Source organism: Ailuropoda melanoleuca, chromosome 2 (assembly GCF_002007445.2).
Source record: "Ailuropoda melanoleuca isolate Jingjing chromosome 2, ASM200744v2, whole genome shotgun sequence".
Lineage (NCBI taxonomy): Eukaryota > Metazoa > Chordata > Mammalia > Carnivora > Ursidae > Ailuropoda > Ailuropoda melanoleuca.
In genome coordinates, this window is record NC_048219.1 from 36,338,121 (window position 1) to 36,355,095 (window position 16,975).

The following is a 16,975-nucleotide window of genomic DNA, read 5'->3' on the forward strand; positions in this document are numbered from 1 at the left end:
GGGTGATCACCACTCCTGTGCAGTTTTTTATACTTTCAGTATTATGTTCGTATCCATCCGAAACAAATTGTTTTGTGTGCTTTTAAACTTTAGTGAAATAATATACTCTATGTAGGTTTCTGCAATTTGTTTTCAGTGTCTAATATATATTTTTGTTTTTAACTTTTTTAATTTAGTTTTTTTTCCTACTATTATATTTTTGACATTTGTATGTTGAGACACGTATCTCCAGTGTGTTCATTTTAACTGCTATTGCATGTGTTTCCTTTTTTTCTCCTGGTGGAATTTCCTTCTCCAGCCTTCCCTCCTCCTGCCCTGCTTTACTCCATTTGTTCTTTTCTTACATTTCTCCCCTCCTGTCCATTCACCCCAGCAATGAGATGCGGCTTGGGCTAAAGAGGACAGGAAAAGTCACCTTTGGTTCGTTGCTGACCTATGAGAACACTGTTCTGATCCCTGTGATGAATGCATTGTATTTGGATGTAGTTCAAAGATACATCATTAACCTGTCAGGCATAATAACATTTGCAAAAGGTATCTGGAGTAGGCGCCCTGAATGTCTATTGCACAACTGGATGGCAATAAAAAAAACAATGTTTGAACAGCCTTAAGAAAACGATGGGGGGCGCCTGGGTGGCTCAGTTGGTTAAGTGGCTGCCTTCCACTCAGGTCATTCATGATCCCAGGGTCCTGGGATAGGGCCTGCGTAGGACTCCCTGCTCAGCGGGGAGCCTGCTTCTCCCTCTCTTCCCCGTGCTCGTGCTATCTCTGTCTCTCTCTCTCTCTCAAATGTATTTAAAAAAAAAAATCTTTTTGATTAGGTTAGGCAACAATCTCTTAGATACAACACTAAAAGTATGACCATAAAGGAAAAAGAATGATAAATTGGAATTCATCAAAATTTAAAATTTTTTTCAGAAGACATTGTTATGAAAATAAAAAGGGAAGCCGTGGAAGGCAAATATTTGCAAAATACATCTGATGAAAACTTGTGTCTAGAATATAAGAAGTCTTATGATAATAGGAAGAAAGCAGCCCAATTTTTAAAAAAAATAAGCATAAGACTTGGGCAAAAACGTCATTAAAGAAAATATATCAATAACAAACTAGCACATAAAAAGATCTTCAGCTTCATAAATTATTAGGAAAATACAAATATAAGCCACAGCAAGTTACTGTTTGTTTTATTTTTTAAGATTTTTAAAAAAGTTTATTTATTTATTTAATCTCTACACCCAGCGTGGGGCTCAAGTGCACAACCCCACAATCAAGAGCCACATGCAGTACAAGCTGAGTCAGCCGGGTGCCCCATTAGTTACTGTTTTACATCTTCTGGTTTAGGGAAAAATAAAATTTAAAAATTTGACAATATCAGGTGTTGGCAAGGATGAAAAGAACCAGGAATTCTTATACATTGTGTGGGTGTAAACGAGTATAAACACTTTGGAAAACCACTTGGAATTAGCTGGCAAAGTTGACATATACCATGGAGAAATATGTGCACATGTCTACTACAAGATATATATAAATATATGTTACAGGAAAGAAACCTGGGAATAATTCAAATGCTCATTGGCAGGAGAATGGATAAATAAATTGTGGCGTAGTCACACAATAGAATACTACACAACAGCAAAAAAGGAGTCAGCTACAGCTACATGCAACAGCATAGTTGAATTCCTCAAACATAAAGCAAAATATAACAATCAAGCTGTAGAATGTTGTTATTTACATAAGCTTTGATACCAAATATAATGGGATAGTTTATCCCAATGCACATATATATTTGATAGAATTATAAAGATAAGAGAAGAATGAAAACAAAGTAGTAATTACCTAGGGAGGAAGGCTGGAGGATGGGATGGGATGGGGAAGGGGCCCAAGGGAACCTACAGAGCTATTGACATCCAGCTGGTTTCAGTTGATTGCGGGTTTCATGGGTGCTCATTTTATTATCATGCACCGCAAGTTGTATTTATGTCTTGTGTGTTCTTCCATACCTCTCAAATAGTTCATAATAAAAAGTATCTGGAAAGCAGGCTAAAGGGTGAAAAAGAAGTCTGGGGCAGTAAAAAAGTTACTATAGTGGGTGTAAATCTATTATGGGTAATTTTTTGAAAATTCCTGAAACTCGTTTTACTCTATCAGATACATATTTTTTCCTTCTGTGGAATTCTGCTTTTTTCATGTGAAATCTAGCTAAATTTGTGTTAACTAAACTGGTACTAGGTCTGTTTAAAAGGTCTGTACAAGGGGGGCACCTGGGTGGCACAGTGGTTAAGCGTCTGCCTTCAGCTCAGGGCGTGATCCCAGTGTTATGGGATCGAGCCCCACATCAGGCTCCTCCCCTATAAGCCTGCTTCTTCCTCTCCCACTCCCCCTGCTTGTGTTCCCTCTCTCGCTGGCTGTCTCTATCTCTGTTGAATAAATAAAATCTTTTTAAAAAAAAGGTCTGTACAAGGAACGTGAGGGATTTCTAATAAATATAACTGCTTGACAACAGTGCTTGTGATTCTTAGATCAAATTATCTCAAGCTTCCTGAAAAGACTGAAGTGGAAAAATGTCAAAACTATTCCTTTTATGTGACTTTTTCAATATAGAAATGTATCTGTCTTGCCTCCAGGGATAAGAGACAATTTTGATTATGCAGATGTTTTTAGTTCTCATCCTATCCGTTCTCTTCTCAGCAATTATTGAAATGCTGGCCAAATTAAAATACTGCCCCGGGGTGCCGGGGTGGCTCAGTCGGTTGAGTGTCTGCCTTTGGCTCAGGTCCTGATCTCGGGGTCCTGGGATCAAGTCCCACATTGGGCTCCCTGCTCAGCAGGAAGCCTGCTTCTCCCTCTCCCTCTGCCACTCTCCCTGCTTGTGTTCTCTCTCACTCACTCTCTCTTTCAAATAAATAAATAAAATCTTTAAAAATACACTACAATGCATTAAAACAGGCATAAAAACATTTTACTAAATAGCATTTGCAAAAGGTATCTGGAGTAGGCTCCCTGAATGTCTATTGCACAACTGGATCACAATAAAAAAAAACAATGTTTGAACAGCCTTAAGAAAAAGATGGGGGGCGCCTGGGTGGCTCAGTTGTACTGTATCTGCAATACAGTACAATACAATACAATAAAATACTGTCCAGTGGATCATGACCTGAGCTGAAGTCAGGCACCTATCTGACTGAGCCACGCAGATGACCCTAAAGATTTTTAAACATAAAAAATTAGTGTAAGAAAGTGGCCCAGTTTCATTCTTTTTCATGTTGCTGTCCAGTTTTCCCAACATCATTTGTTGAAGAGACTGTCTTTTTTCCATTGGGTATTCTTTCCTGCTTGTTAAAGACTGTTGACCAGATAGTTGTGGGTTCATTTCTAAGTTTTCTGTTCTCTTCCATTGGTCTATGTGTCTGTTTTTGTGCCAGTACCATACGGTCTTGCTCACTATACCTTTGTAATATAAATTCAAAATGGATGAAAAAGCTAAATGTGAGACAGGAAACCATCAAAATCCTAGAGGAGAACACAGGCAGTAACCTCTTCAACATCAGCCATAGCAACTTCTTTCTAGATATGTCACCCGAGGAAAGGAAAACAAAAGCAAAAAATAAACTAGAACAAAAAAATAATAAACTATTTGACTTCATCAAAATAAAAAGCTTCTGCACAGCAAAAGAAACAACCAACAAAGCTAAAAGGCAGCCTACTGAGTGGGAGAAGATATTTGCAAATGACATCTGATAAAGGGTTTGTATCCAAAATCTAGAAAGTACTTATCAAACTCAACACCCCCCCCAAATAATCCAGTTTAAAAAATGGGCAGAAGACATGAGTAGAAGTTTTTCCAAAGAAAAACTGATGGCCAACAGACACATGGAAAGATGCTCAACATCACTCATCATCAGACACTCATCACTCATCAGATGATGAGTGATGCTCAACATCACTCATCATCAGACATCATCAGACATCAACATCACTCATCATTTGTTTGATACAAATCAAACGTACAGTGAGATACCACCTCACACCAATCAGAATGGCTAAAATTAATAACACAGGAAACAACAGGTGTTGGTGAGGATGCAGAGAAAGAGAAACCCTCTTACACTGTTGCTGGGATTGCAAACTGGTGCAGTCACTCTGGAGAACAGTATGGAGGTTCCTCAAAAAGTTAAAAATAGAACTACTCTATAATCCAGCAATTGCACTACTAGGTATTTACCCAAAGGATACAAAAATACTAATTCAAAGGGGTGCATGCACCCCGATGTTTATTGCAACATCATCAACAATAGCCAAATTATGGAAAGAGTCCAAATTCCCATCAACTGGTGAATGAATAAAGAACGTATGGTGTATATATACAATGGAATATTACTCAGCCATAAAAAAGAATGAAATCTTGACATTTGGAAAGACATGGATGGAACCAGAGAATATAATGCTAAGCAACATAAGTCAGTCAGAGAAAGACAAATGCCATATGAGTTCATTCATGTGGAATTTAAGAAACAAACAGATGAACATAGGGGAAAAAAAGAGAGGCAAGCCAGAAAACAGACTCTCAACTATAGAGAACAAACTGAAGGTTACTGGAGGGGAGGTGGGTGATAGGATGTGTGAAATAGGTGATGGGTATTAAGGAGGGCGTTTGGGATGAGCACTGGGTTGTATGTAGGTGATGAATCACTAAATTGTACACCTGAAACTGATGTTACCCTCTATGTTAATGACCTGGAATTCAAATAAAAACTTGGAGGAAAAAAAATTTTTTTAAATAAACAGATTTTTAAAATTTGAGTTCAGTGTTATGTTAACTGCCTGCAATAAAAGATTGAAAATGATACTAGGAAATATATATTTGTATATTTAAAAAAAACTATAGTTAAGGGGATATTTATGCCAAATCTCATAAATTCTGTATCACTATTAGGTCATCTGTCTGATATATCCCTTGTGAAAATTAATAAAAGGAAACTCACTTAGAATGGAGTCTGGAGGCCAGCAAGGGGAGCTCTCACACCCAAGCACTCCTTGTCAATTGCAGACCCACAGACCTTGCACTTGGATCCTACTTTACCCTATCCCGGCTCTGGAAGAAAGTTTTTCCTCCTCCCCCTGCAACAGCTCAGCCAATGAGAAACCGTCACAACTCAGCCAATGAAAAGCCACTACACTTTGAACTTCCAGTTTAATCCAGTGGATTTTGTTTACAACAGCCTTCCCAGCTTCCCCTTCTCAAGAGAGCAGCCTTAAGTGTTCTTCTCCAGGCTTGCCTATGGATTTGCCTTGGTTTCCTTGTCCCAGGGTACAGTTCTCTGCTCTTCCCAAATGAACTAATTTTTGCTGGTAAAATAACTGGTGGTTTTGTTTTTTCAGGTTAACATTACATGGTGATGAGATCTGCGATCCAGAGAAGACCCCCTCAAACAGCTCCAAGGCTGGTGAGCAAACTGGTGCGGGTACCCAAGGACCAGTTGGATTCACTGCTTTCTCACTGACCCTGGAGTTTGAGAGTGAGTTTTTTCCTGGATTTCAAGTTTTGCTCTCTTTGTGTTCGAGTCTTCCAGGTTTTATTCAGGATCTATTTTAAGGCCTTGTCTTTTCTGAGTACTAATCTGATCTTCAGTCTGACTTCTTTCAGAATCAGACTGTTTCTGTTGGAACTGTGCCAGTTGGAACTGTGTTGACCTTTGATCCAATTCCTTTTCGGAACCACATTGTTCCTACTGGAACTGTGCTGGCCTGTGGTCTGATTCCTTTTGGAACCAGGCTGTTCCTGTTAAAACTGTGTGTTTAGGAATTTATCTAGAGGTTTAGAGAAAAACCTCCAAAAAATGGGATCCCAGTCATCAAAATGCTTTGAGGGTGCCCCACTGGGACTCTGGCCAGTTTTTAAGATTTTATTTTTTTTATTTTAGAGAGAGAGAGAGCGCACAAGTGGGGGGAAGGGCAGAGGGCGAGAATCTTTCAAGCAGCCTCCCTGCTGAGCAGGGAGCCCTACGCTGGGCTCCATCCCATGACCCTTGAGATCATGACCTGAGCTGAAACCAAGAGTCAGATGCTTAACCAACTGAGCCACCCAGGTGCCCCTGGCCAGTTTTAAATCTAAAAAACTATGGTGCCCCCTCATGCATATATATAACTGAATGGACTAACTTAACCAAAAGTAATTAAGGACACCAACATCCATTATGGGGAATTTTTCATCTCCTCAAAGTTGCTTTACTCAAAAATGAATTACAAGGCTATGGCTCCTAGAAAAGGAAACAAGGCAAGAAAAAGATAACTGAATGGGGATGCCTATTTTAGTTGGTAACTTGAGGCTTCCAAACTTTTTCAGGATTCTAAGTTTGCCTCTACAAAATACTATTTCTAAATTAACTGAGGCAAACAAACAATTGAAAGGCATCAAAATGGCTTCTGAGTCCTCTTTTCCCCTCCCTCATCTTCATCCACAGACACATGGCAGCCACCTTGTGCTCAGGCCCTGCCTCCAGCACCATTTTCCTCTTTCTCTCTGCTGAATTTCTCTTTTCCTCTGAATCTCTCTCCACTTTCTCCTCTCCTGAACCTATTAAAACCTGTCTCTCTAAAGTTAACTTGTGAGGATCTCAATAAGTTTAAGTTTTTTATGTCCCCTAGAACTCGGGCCCCCATAAGTTTGTTAAAGAATTTAACACAGTTACTCAAACTTACCAGCTTGGTTCTCAAATTTCTATCAGTTAGTCCACATGCTTGTTGGTGAGGACCAGGCCATACATTGGATGGAACTAACCCAATGGGACCATCATGATGGGAATTTAGAGAAGCAAACCCTTAACTTTTGGCAAGATGCTAGGACCGTTGCTGGACGTCTCCACAGAGCAATTATAATAGCTTTTCCTAAGCCTCCTGATTGGAACAAATTTCAGGACTGTGCACAAAAGCCTGGTGAATCTGTTCATAACTATTACAAAAGGCTCCAAATTGTTTTTAAGGAATTCTGGTCTTCCTTTAGATGTTGAATCCACCTGGGTAACATTTAACTCTGTGTTTATAAATGGACTGAACCAGGATCTTTCTCCTTTAGTTAAAAGGACCAGGGTGAAATGGGAAACTGTCCATTCCAGATTTAGTTAATTTGATAAACTAGCTTGCTCACATCCTAGTGAGTCACCTAAAAGAAAAGACCACTAAAATTTTTCATTTTTAACTCTGGCAAACAAAGGCGCCTAAACAACCCCCCCCCCCCCCAGTTTGCAGTATTTTTGCAAAGAGGAGGCATTGGAAGAGAAGGTTGCTACCAACTTAAGCTCCAGGTGCCTTCAGCCCTCTAGCCAGCCTTCCCAGTGTCCTTCTAATTCCCAGTGATCAGAATCTGAGGAACTATAGAGGCTCTTTCCAATCCTTTCTCTCTCTCTCTTTTTTAAAGATTTTCTTTTTTAGCGATCTCTACACCCAACATGGGGCTTGAACCTACAACTCCGAGATCAAGAGTCGCATGCTCTGCCAACTGAGCCAGCCAGGCATCCCCCAGTCCTCTTTCTTAATCAGCTTGGAGAACCTACTCTCCAGATTGGGAATGAATCTCTGTATTGATACCAGCACTGCACACTCCGTGCTCAGCTCCGCTACGATAAAGCAGCCTCTTCCTCAGAATACAAAAGCCGTTCACATCGCAGGTGTCTCTAATAAACTTCAACAGATTCCTGTCTTTGAACCTATTCTCTTTTGTCTCGGCCCTTTGAGGGATACACAGCCTTTTCTTCTCAGTTTCTCCATCTCTATTCATTACCTGGGCCAAGATTTCTTGGAAAAGTATCATGCCAGAATTCCTTTCTTCCAGAGGTGGAGAGAATATTTCTAGAATTTGATAATAGTAATCAAAATAGTCCATCAGGGAAATTAATTTAATGACCCTTCAACATTTTTTTTTATTTGCCGTCTCTCCAACAGTGCTATAGCCGAGCCTGGGGACTCCGATCATTTGTTCCTATTGGATTAGCTACCATCCTCTTTATGGGCAAAACCCTGAATCGATATTGGCAGAATCCACAGTACACTTCCCATCAAGATTCAGATAGATCCCTCAAAAGCTTCCCCCCTCCCAGAATTAATACCCTATAAATGAAGAAGCCCTTCAAGACATTAAGCCCATAATAAGAGATTACAAGGCTCAGGGCCTTATTATCCCCTGCACTAGTCCCTGTAATACCACCCTTTTACCTGTGAGAAAACCCAGTGTCTAAGGATGGAGGTCTGTCCTGGACTTCTGAGCAATAAATAACCCTGTTATTCCTGTTATTGTTGACCTCCTGTTGTTCCTAACCCCATGTGCTCTTAACATCTGTTCCCAGTAAAGACAGATTTTTCACTGTAATTAATCTATGCAGTGCATTTTTAATGTTCCAGTTGATAAGGATAGCCAGTATCATTTTGCTTTCACTTGGAAAGAATGGAAATAGACCTGGACAGTAATGCTCCAGGATTTTGCAGAGTCTTTACCCTTCACAAACCTTAAAAACTGGTTTCATGTTGGCTAACTGAAAATAATAATAATAAAAAAAACTGGTTTGGATGACAGAAAGCTTTTTTTGCAGACCCTACTTTGGTACAGTACACAGATGATTTGCTTCTCTGCTCCCCTTCTCAAGCCTCTTCACGGAAGGCAGGCATCCACCTGTTAAAACTCTTGGCCTTAAAGAGACATAAGGTCTCCAAAGAAAAATTGCAGTTTTCTTAAAGTCAGGTTTGACACTTAGAGCATCTGATCTTGAAACAAGGGCAACATTTGGATCCAGGTGAAACCCCTCAGCTTAATGCTGACAGGTTGCCTTTTGAGGCTCTGTGACAGTTTACAGGAAACTCCTCTATCCAATGCAGGTTTTTTTCATGATTGACTGATGGTTCTTTTTTTTTTTTTTTTAAAGATTTTATTTATTTATTTGACAGAGATAGAGACAGCCAGCAAGAGAGGGAACACAAGCAGGGGGAGTGGGAGAGGAAGAAGCAGGCTCACAGCAGAGGAGCCTGATGTGGGTCGATCCCATAACGCCAGGATCACGCCCTGAGCCAAAGGCAGACGCTTAACCGCTGTGCCACCCAGGCGCCCCTGACTGATGGTTCTTATTTAAGGGATGAAAACGGCAAATCTTGTGCTGGGTATGCTATCGCTACTCCTTTTTAAGTCATTGAGGCAGCACATTTACCTTTGGCTATTTCAGCCCAACAAGTTGACTTATACGTCCTTAACCAAGGATAAACCTGCAAACATTTATACCAATAGTTGTTATGCCTTTGGGGCAGCTCACAGCTTTTTAAGTTATGGAAACAAGGTTTCCTTATCTCCGATGGGGATAAAATTAAAAATGGCTCCTAAGTCCAAAATTTATTAGTTGCTATACTTTTGCTGCCTGCTCTGACTATCATCAAGGTTCCTAGGCATTCCAGACTCAACTCCCTGGAGGTCAAGTGAAACCAGTAACCAAACCTCTATCATGGTCCAAAGGGATGTTCTCTCAAGTGATAATTTGGAAAAACTGACAACAAGAGATACCCAAGAATTGGCACCAGAGAGGAAAAAGCAGTATTAGAAATCTAATAATTGTTGGCTTAATAAAAAGATGTATCTGGTTTTTGGAACGAATAAGAATCCAGCTCTACCAGAAATTCTAATATTCCCACTACTTAACACTGTACATGCATTAAACCATTGGTCCACTGACAAAATGATAGCATTTATAAATCAATATCAGTGGGAAAATATTAATAAGGCCACATAGAGTGCCTGCCTCACTTGTTCCACCCGTCCAAAGTGTAATCCAAAGAATCCTGTTCATCTAAATGGATTTCGTACAGCTTCCCCATCTCATGGGTATATATTTATTTTAGTCATAGTTTGTATGCTTTCTCTCTGGACCAAAGCTTTCTCTTGTAGACTGGCCACTGTTTCTTTTGTTGCTAAAACTCTGTTAGAAAAGATTATCCCTGCCTAGGGAACCCCTGTTGAACCTCATAGTGATTGGGGAACCCCTTTTACTGGCCAGGTCCTTTAACAAGTCTGTGCTGTTTGGCCTGTTTTACAACACTTTTTTTTTTTTTATCATCTTCAATCTTAAGAGTTAGTGGAATACACTAACAGCACTATTAAGACTCAGTTGGCAAAATTTGTAGGTATCTTCAAATACCTTGGCCTAAAGCATCGCCACTCCTTCTAAATCTCAGACCCATCCTGTTGGGAACTCATAGACTTTCACCCTTTGAGATAGTCACAAGATGTCCAGTGCATTTGGCCCTGCCTCCTTTGACCCACAGTTGATAAAAGATGTACTTCAATATTACAAAGGCCTAATTACTTCTATTATAACTAACCGTGCTTTGGTAGAGCAGTCTTTTGGCAGTGCACTCCCAAGGGATGAGGACGATAAGCATCACACCTTGCAACCTGGAGATTTCAAAAGACACCTCCAGAAACACTCTCTTCAACCTTACTGGAAAGGCCTTTAAAAGGAACTGCTAACCAACCCTTATGCCACCAAAGTTTAGAAAATAGACTCTTGGATTCATGTGACACCTCTAAAGAAAGCCCCAGATCCTAACTGGATCTGCACACCATCTAGTGAACTAAAAGTAAAGATTTCCTGGAACTGAAGCAGATGACATCTGACGAGACAGCCTTCCCAAGATGTCTGGACTACTAGGCCTACCTACCTTTTTCTCATTGTTGCTGCTTCTCTTTCATGGAAAGATAATGCCCTTATCTGCATTTTCAAATTCATACAAAAAGGGGAAACCTCTTACGGCCTTTCAGAAACAGCCTCATCATGATCCTGTGACAAATTAAATTTTCACTTGCTTTTTCTGAAGGATTAGAAAGTTCAGAATTCTCAAAAGCCTTTTCTCATCTGAACTATTCACGGACTCTCGGTTCTTATCCAAATTCATGGTTTCTGAATTTACAACTTTATAGGCTGTATTATTGATAACATATTTGGTTCCAAACAATCTTCTTTTGAGATAACACTGTTTCAAAAACACTTTTGCAGTTTTGCTGTTTTGCAAAATGTTCATCAGCTACTGCTTCCTGTTTATACCTGTACCGTATTTTCCCAAATGCTCTCAGTTAATTCTATCAGTGTACCTATGCAGTATTCACTGTTTTGCTTTTGTGGTTTCTTTAAGCTGACGCTTCCAGGATGCATACATGACTACACGCTTGCCATCATGAGAGAAACTTTCTTCCCTAAATCATAATAATAAATACCAATAAATATTTCATTGTCTACTTTCAGACCTAGAGTCCTGGCTTAGAACCATCATTCAATTGGGAATTTTCATGTTACTTTTTCTGTTTTATATAATTATTTTGTTTTGCATTTTGTCCCCGTCAGAATTTTTAAAAATGAGGGGCGCCTGGGTAGCGCAGTCGTTAAGCGTCTGCCTTCGGCTCAGGGCGTGATCCCGGCGTTCCGGGATCGAAGTCCCACATCGGGCTTCTCCACTGGGAGCCTGCTTCTTCCTCTCGCACTCCCCTGCTGTGTTCCCTCTCTCGCTGGCTGTCTCTCACATAAATAAATTAAAAAATCTTTAAAAAAAAAAAAAAAGAATTTTTAAAAATGATACACCCAATAAGGTGATGCTGGCTCAATGATTTGAGATAATAATATATAATATATGATAAAATATAATAATATAATATTATATTATATATATAATAAATATATATAATATATAATAAAATATGGACTATAGATGGGAAGCGCTTGAGAGGTCCCCCCCCAACCTTCCTCATTACTCAAATGGGTCCTTCAGTGGTTTTCAGCTCTTATGCACTTTCCCTCTGACGCGGGACATGGCAACCAGGAAAGGTCTTCCTAGCAAGGAAGGACAAAACCACTAAATGTGGAGGACCTGACTCTTGATCAGTGATGCTTTCAGAGAAAGATCTTGATCCAAAGGGGAAAATATGAAAATTAATAATAGGAAATATAATTTAGAATGAAGCCCGGAGGCCAGCAAGGGAATCTCTCATGCAATAGACTCCTTGTCAATTGCAGACCCAGCAGGAAGAGAGAGGGACCTTGCAAGAGGATGTGACTTTACTCCATCCCAGCAGAAGGAAGAAAGTTTTTATTTCTCCCCCAGGAACAACCCAGCAAATGAGTGATTGTCACAAGTCAGCCAATGAAAAGCCACTGTACTTCGAAATCCCAGTTTATTCTAATGGACTTTTTGCTTATAATAGTCCTCCCGGCTTTTGCCTTCCCTCTATAAAAAAGGGTTTCATTCCTTTGTTCTCCAGGTTTGCCTATGGTTTTGCCTTGTCCCAGGTTATAATTCTCTGCTATCCATGAAAAAGGAAAATATTTTGCTGGTGAAATAACTGGCAGTTTTATTTTTTAAGGTTAACACCCTGAATGATAGAACTTATACTTTAAGATAATATTCACAGGAAGACTGGAGTAGTTTGTTACGTTAATGACCCTAGTGACCCTCTCTCCCCCATCTCCATGGCCTTATGAAGACGCCTGACTTTGAGTTTGGCCATGGGATTGGCTTTGACTAAAGGGAGGAATACAGGCAGAGGCTTGGTATACACTTGCACACTGGGTTTGCTCCCTTGGAACCCCGGTGCCATGGCCTTGAGGAGAAGCCCCATGCTATCTCTTTGAAGAGGAGTAACCAAGGGAGAGGGAAGCCTAGCCAACCCCACTGATTCCAGTCCCCAGATGACCCACCACCTGAATGCAGGTGGAGTGCATTCAGTTTTGGGGTGCTTCTAAACCAAGACCTACACAAAATCTAAGTCCAAATTAGCTGAACAATAATCATCACACAATCCTCAAGTTAGAGCCAATGGTATTCTGGTCTGATTGTAAATACATGGTGGGGGGCACCTTGGTGGCTCAGTCTGTTGGGTGTCTGACTCTTGATTTTAGCTCAGGTCATGATCTCAGGGTTGTGGGATTGGGCCAAGTTGGGAGGGGGCATGCTCAGTAGAGAGTCTGCTTGAGAGTCTCTCCCTCTACCCCCCCCCCAACTTCTGTGCTTGTAAGCGCACGTGTGCAGGCTCTCTCTCTCAAATAAATAAATACATCTTTAAAAAAAAAAAAGAAAAATACATGGGCTCTTTTCAAAGCCCAGAATGAAATGACAAACTAATATACAGTGACTTATGACATACTTAAATAAGATTTATTTTTTTAAAAATTAAGGTCTATAAGCCTTTAATAATATGGTGGTTTAAACATATAGTATGGTAAAACAACATATTATATAGAATAATGAAGTTAGTAAGAAAATATTTTTAAAGATGGACCTGGAATTTGCTTGAAGGCAAGGATGCTCCCAAAATGTTGAAAGACCTGGATGCCTGTTTAAAAGGAGTCCCCACAGGTCCGGGTGGCTCAGTCCATTAGACACTTGCTTTTGGCTGAGGTCATGATCCCAGGGCTCCTTGCTCAGCAGAGAGCTTGCTTCTCCCTCTGCCTGCTCTGCCTTCTGCTCCCCCTGCTTGTGCTCTCTCTCTCTGATAGATAAATCTTTAAAAAAAATAATAAAAAATAAAAGGAGTTCCCACAGGTTGAAATATGACTGTTTTTTTTGCTTCAAAAAGGAAATAAAAATTATACTTAAATAAAACAAATTAAGACTGTAAAAAGCCATGAGTCCATAATAATACTCTAGAGAATAAGACTTTATTTTCTAAGTACTTAGTACTTTATTGAAGTAAATTTTATTCAGAGTAGAAAAAATATTGGAGTCTAACTATAGATCTCTCTTCAGGATGGGTTAAACTGTAATACAAAGGATAAGAGAATCTTAATGGTATGAGAAAAACAAAACTGTCTTTCCGTTAAGTATAAATAGGCCCGCGAGACTTCCTGCTACCCCCTCAGCACCCACCCACCCACCGGACATTCCTCTACTAAATTGTTACCAAACATTAAGGAAGTGGGGCAAGGCATTCCTTTCATAGGCAAGGGAGGTCCTCCCACCTGACCCTGGGGCTTTAGATCATGAAACAAAATTTTAAAATCCTGAAGTCAAGTGGATTTTACCTTTTAAACGGACTTTAGTTTGTGGAAATAATCTTTTATTTAAACTTGACTACTGGATAGTGGTTTTACTTGTTTTGAGGTTGGTTTGCCTTTTGTGGTTTCTAAAGATGGATTAAGACCAAGGGTTCACACAATGAGCCTTTTTTTAACTTGGTGAAGGTTGGAAGAATTGTCACCCCAATCTCAAATAATCTATTCCTGTTGAACCCTGTTTGCTCTGACCTTTCCCAGGGGATGAAATCTGAAAAATAATTCATTGGACAGTGCTTAAAGAAACAAACAAAAATTTATTTTTTATTTATTTTATTTTTTTAAAGTTGTACTTGATTTAAAGAGTTAAATGGTTCCAACAAGGCCTCACTTCCCTCAAGGCAACTACTTTCAACTTTTAGCTGATTCTTTGGTATTTATCTCCACTTATCTAAATAACACTTTCATATTTCTCCTTTGTGCTTTTCAGTCAGCGGTTATCTACCGACTTCCTGACATGGAAGGTAAGGATTTCGCCTTCTTTTGCACATTTCTCAGTACTTCCACCACACACGTGCATTTTTAGTCTTTTAAAAATTCTCCTGATACTGTGATAGCACAATGTGCTCACCCTGCCCAGTCAGCAGGAGGTCACTGATGTCATAGATTATGTGATGTTCTTCAGGAAATCCAGAAGGTCCAGAGCTCTTCAGGTTATTTTAGGACATAGGACAGGAATGTGAACATAGCCCTGGGCCACACTGAAAATGTGTACTTTTATCTGTTTCATGGGAATGCCAACTGTTTCTGATCCTTTCTTATGACTGGGATAGAAAAGAATGCATTCACTAAATCTACGGTGTGCACCAAATACCTGAGGCTGTATTAATGCACTTCAGCAAATACACTACATCTGGCACAGCAGCTGCCTTCAGACCTACGAATTGGTTGAGCTTGACAGTAATCTGCGGTCATCCTTCACAGGCCATCTATTTTTTGCAGGGCCACATGCTGCGTTAAATGGAAATATGATGGGAATCTGCACTTTGTGTCCTTTAAATTCGTAAGAATGACACTAATTTCAGCTATCCCTTCCTGAGATACAGTATTATCTTGACTTCCTGTGCCATATTTGGCTGGGGAAGGGAAGCTATTTCAGGGAACCCCACTTGGTCTTCTGCACTGTGATGGCTTTTTACATTATAGGCAAGGGTTCCAATGGATTTGTACCAATTCCCAAATAGGTGAATCCCGTTATACATTTGGGGCCTGGGGAAATGATGACGGGGTGGGTCCACAGACCAAAAAGACCCATTCTGAGCTAGACCTTGTCATGACCCCATTTATTAACTGGCCTCTCTATACTCCCACTCTAACAGGGTCATGATGATGTTTCTGGTCTCTGGATATCAGTGTCAATTCAGACCCTGTGTCTAATGGTCCTTGAAATGTCTGGGTATTCCCATTTCCCCAAGGTACAATTACTCAGGTAAATGACCAAAGATACTTTGGGGATGAACTAGGAAAATCATCATTTATACTTAATATGTAGCAGGGTCCTTCCTCCTAAGGACCTCTTCAGCCAGTGATTTCAGGTCTATAAACTAGCTCAGGTATGAAAACGGATTAAGGAATGGTGAATTTATTGAGGGATCTTAGCCTCCTGGTCAGCTAGCCTTAATTTTTTTTTCCCTGCTGATACAAACTAAATAGGACCTTTGTTGGATGCCTACCTATTTTGCCCGTAGGGATACCATATTCTATTAACCATTTCCATAACTGTGTGGGTTAGGTCCACGTTACAATATTTGTAATTCCCTGGCTCCTGCTAGTTGAGCACTGCCACTTGGTCTTTATTGCTTTGGGGTCCTGTCATCTGCATTGCTCTCAATGAGTCGGGTTCTGGAGGCCTCTGTTACCTTCAGCCATGACTTGCAGAGAGCCACCACTAACTTTTTAGTGCTGTTCCTGCCCTTTGCACCAATGTATTTCCTACGGTCTTGATAAATGGTGACCTCTGGGCTGTCCTTCAGAACAGAATTATCATAACCTCCGGCTGTAGACAGTACATCCATTCTAACAACCTACTTCCTTGAACCTTTTTATCCTTTCTTGTCCTACTTACCTGTCATAGCACTTCTGGCGTTTCAGTTTTAGTGAAAGTCATTGTTTTGTTTTGTTTTGTTTTGTTTTCCCATGCTTCTAGGAGCCATTATAGTAGTGAGTTCACACCAACTCTTTGGGCTCTTTACAGGATGTTAAATATTTTGGGAGAGTGCTCCACCATCAACAGAATTTTCCCTATTCCATTTTATGGTCTGGCCTCCTTGATCAAGGCCTCTCTGAATCCAGTCCCATGCCTACTCCTCAAGCTACTGGTGGTATATGTTAGCTAGGTCTTATATTTTCTTTGGGGAATATTCCTTTACCTCCATTATTAGACACAGTACCTCCCAACTAGGTTATGCTCTGACTTAACCCTAATTATAGGCCTATAATGGCAGAAGTGGCATTATAGTGGCAGAAGGCTTTGTGTGTTTGTGTGTGTGTATGTGAGGTGGGGGGTGTCTGCCCAGGGAGAGGGGAATGTGTTGCCTTTCAGTGAGAAGCCTCTGCAAAGTCTTCTAGCGCAGGAGAGTGATAGCTCTTAGCAGAGAGGAGTGAGCCACACTGCAGGCATCTAAGGAGCCTGAGGAATGAAAATCTTCAGGAGCACCACCCAGATGTCTTCTCCATGTGTTGGAATGATCAATTTTCTCAGTCACGGCCCTGACCTTGCCACAACAAACCTGCCGTTTTTGGTCATTTAACCATCTTTTAACCACGCTGAAGTCTGGTCTTATTGCTTGTCATTCTTCACTCCTTCCCTGCTAATGAGTGCTTTTTTATGTGCAACGAACAGGGGCTCTGGCTTTCTCTCCTCACTTGGAATTGCCTATTACCTACCCTCAGCTGTTCATTCT

The 16,975-nt window shown here is 40.4% G+C and overlaps 1 protein-coding gene across 4 annotated transcripts in view; it reads left to right on the forward strand.

The window, feature by feature from the left end:
• Window positions 1–16,975, forward strand: part of USP1 (ubiquitin specific peptidase 1) — a 96,660-nt gene that overhangs the window by 62,390 nt on the left and 17,295 nt on the right. For all 4 annotated transcript variants that reach the window (XM_019798017.2, XM_019798018.2, XM_034653601.1 and 1 more), the window contains 2 exons: window positions 5,380–5,516; window positions 14,503–14,536. The gene's annotated coding sequence lies outside the window, so the exon portion shown is untranslated. The remainder of the gene's footprint in view (window positions 1–5,379; window positions 5,517–14,502; window positions 14,537–16,975) is intronic.